Below are 3810 nucleotides of genomic sequence, written 5' to 3'. Positions count from 1 at the left end.
AGTGGTCTGTATGCGGCAATTAAAAATTTATACTTGAAAAACTAGTCTCGTATCGAAACAGATTCCTTGTAACCTCTGACATCCCTCTACATCTGAATGATATTTTAATTCAATATTCTTCGCTCCTGTTCTTACAATAAAATCCTTTTTGAATCTACAAGTACTAACGTTTAAACTTTCAATAAATAAAACCACCAACCCACTTCCCCCCTCGGTATAACTTTCCCACTTAGTTTGAATGCTATTAACCCAAGTTACAAAAACCTCCCCATAATTTGATAAATGCGGAAGAATTGCCAACATCTCTGTTTTCAAGTATTTCGAATACAGCTCGCTCGCATTTTCATTTAAAAAAATATTTGAGTGCTATTGATGCTTTTAAACTGACCCCACCCCCCCATCTGTTATTCAAGAATGGCTTGAATCTTATTAGTATATAAATGTGTAATGGCCATTTGATCTGTTATTATATTCCCCGACACAAGAGAGTTAAAGGGGTCATCCAATTTGGCGCTGTAGACCTTTGTGTGGTGCAAGGCAGAGTTGGAAAGAAAAAAAATCTGGAAGAAGGGATACTTGTGATGTTGTTGTATTGTTATTACTGCTATTACTAGTTGTATCATTAACCAGAATGGTGGGGGTGACATAGAATTGTCAATAGAACCACCCCCAGTCTGTTCAATTGCATTGGATGGAGGTGGCATGAAGTCCTCTAAGTCAGTTAGTATGTAATCCAGGGTGTTTGGAGATAGCTGATCAAGCCAGCATTTATTGCCCTGTGGCGTAATTTCTTTATGATGACCCTGTTCAGATAGACTAGTACTACTAACATCACCTAAATGCTCTCGCATAAATCTATCTGTCTATTCCAGGTCCTCCACCGTGTCAATGTCACAAGTTAAATCGTCTAGGCTGGCCATGTCCCCAAAACAATCATTTAGAAAACCACTTTGCCACTCCATATTGTCTAGAACTAATGCAGGCTCATCTCTAAACTCCATTGGTGGTGCTAGGATTGGTTCAGCTCCACTAAAAATTGATGTTTCATGACACGATGAAAATGGCGCTGCTAATTCATTAATCTATAGAAAAAAGGGTTTATTTTCTATGTGAAATAACCATAATTTTATAAAGTTAAAAAACAATGTTCATTTTTCACCCCATCCTCAAAACCCAATTCCTCCTAGCATTATTTTAACTAAATAGTTACCTCCACCCCCTCCCCAGAAAGTTAAGAAAGACGCAATACCCTATTTATGCTGAAGCATTTCTAGTCGTATGTTTACCTTGATATTAAGTAAGTGCCATTTTTCATACCTCCTTCAAAACTTAATTCCCCCCTCCTAGCATTACTTAAGTAAATACTTGTCTCCACCCCCTTCCCCCAGAAAGTTTAGAAAGAAGCAAAAGAGTGATTTCTTTGACAATAAAAAAAATTACATTATATTCAGCTATCTCTGAGGGAAGCAGAGAAATTTAAAACAATGGGTGGGACAGGGGGTTAATATTTTAATATCTCTGACACACACTCTTACAGTGTTGAAAAAAATGGTGAGAAGAAAAGGCTACAAAAAAAGTTGGAAAGAAATAGGTAGATATTTCTATAATAAGGTAGAAGGTAGAGGTAAAATACCTACATTTCCAAATTCGGACTGCACTTGTATGCATGAAGCCCCTGGCAAAGCATGAAGGGGGGTGACCTCACGATCTTGAGTAGACGGGGCTGATGCATTATGAGAAGCCATCCACTCAATTTTCAATTTTCTGCCAGGTTGCATAGAGGTTTGCGCAGAGCTGACACTGACGTAAGAGGCTCCTGGCATTAAAAGTTGTGTGGTCATTGGCTGGTCCAGAGCATTTGTAATAGAACCAGCATACCTTATGATGGAAGGCCTTGCAGCTTGCATCTATGTAGCATCGTTCCATCTTGCTCTCTTTTCAGGGGGAGAGTAATTGTATGAATCCTCCTCCTTAAAAAAGAAGAAGAAACATTTAGATTGAAATAATGACCCCTCTTTTACAGATGAATTGCCCTCTAAAGTTGATTCTGATGTTTGTAACGCTCTGTGTCTTAGCGCCTTAGAAATATTTAAAAAAGCTTCTAAAGTAAAATTTTGGAAAATTTTGAGTTTGGGGGGGGAGGGGAATTTCAAAAACATCTTCCCATAATATAAATTATCCTCTAAAGTCGATTCTGATATTTGTAGCGCTCTATTCATTAGTACTTTAGAAATATTTAAAAAAGCTTCTAAATTAAAATTTTGGAAAATTATGAGTTTGGGGGGAGGGGGGGATTTCAAAAACATCTTTCCATAATATAAATTATCCTCTAAAGTCGATTCTGATATTTGTAGCGCTCTATCTATTAGCACTTCAGATATGTTAAATAAAAAGCTTCTAAAGTAAAATTTTGGAAAATTTTGAGTTTGGGGGGAAGGGGGATTCCAAAAACATCTTCCAATAATATAAATTATCCCCTAAGTCGATTCTGCTGTTTGTAGCGCTCTATCTATTAGCACTTTAGAAATATTTAAAAAAGCTTCTAAAGTAAAATTTTGGAAAATTTTGAGTTTGGGGAGAAGAGGAATTTCAGAAACGTATTTCTATAATGTAAATTATACCCTAAAGTTTATTCTGATATTAGTAGCGCTCTATCTATTAGCACTTTAGAAATATTTAAAAAAGCTTCTAAAGTAAAATTTTGGAAAATTTTGAGTTTGGGGGAGGGGGATTTCAAAAACATCTTCCCATAATATAAATTAACCTCTACATTTGATTCTGATATTTGTAGCGCTCTATCTATTAGCACTTTAGAAATATTTAAAAAAGCTTCTAAAGTAATATTTTGGAAAATTTTGAGTTTGGGGGTAAGGGGGGGATTTCAAAAACATCTTCCCATAATATAAATTATCCTCTAAAGTCGATTCTGATATTTGTAGGGATCTATCTATTAGTGCTTTACAGATATTTAAAAAAGCTTCTAAAGTAAAATTTTTGAAAATTTTGACTTTGGGGGAAGGGGGGATTTCAAAAACATATTCCCATAATGTAAATTTTCCTCTAAAGTCGATTCTGATATTTGTAGCGCTCTATCTATTAACACTTTAGAAATATGTAAAAAAGCTTCTAAAGTAAAATTTTGGAAAATTCTTAGTTTGGGGGAAGGGGGATTTCAAAAACATATTCCCAAGAATATATTTTGAATATGATTTGGCTGTATATCAATTCTGAGTTTAGTATAGTATTCTTTAATTAACGATTTTAATATCAATTTTTTAGTATACTATAACGTTAGACCCTATTTTAAATTGACAACATTGTTCAAACATCACTTGTGCTTTGCATTTCAAAGGCTTTACCCCCGTTTAATTTGACCAAAAAAAGAATCTCTTTGTTAAGGAAACCCTTGCCGCTATCCATAAACATGTGGTATTAATAATTTCAGATAATGCGCATGAAAAAGGTTGTTTTGAAATTGTCCCTCTTGCTAACAGGATTAAACACAGATGCTTTTAGACTGGAAAAAGACAGCACACTCTATTTTTGATAATGGGAAAAGTGACATTTTGAAAAAAATAACTATTTCTAAAGAATTAAACTTGTAGACGGAGCGGGGGCGGGGGGATGGGATTTACATAATGGAAAAAATAGTGTATTTTACGTTTTCTAGCGACTATAATCATCCTGTTGTAGAGTTTGTATTGTTGGGGGAGGGCTATGCTTCCTGAAATTTGAATTTACTGGAGAGATGACTATGTAAAATTATTCTATTTGGAAATAAATTATGAAATTTACTAAACTGTACTCACA

This window comes from Artemia sp. Qi Xiang Cuo, chromosome 10 (assembly GCF_049724085.1).
Source record: "Artemia sp. Qi Xiang Cuo chromosome 10, ASM4972408v1, whole genome shotgun sequence".
NCBI lineage: Eukaryota > Metazoa > Arthropoda > Branchiopoda > Anostraca > Artemiidae > Artemia > Artemia sp. Qi Xiang Cuo.
This window is presented reverse-complemented; position numbering follows the sequence as displayed.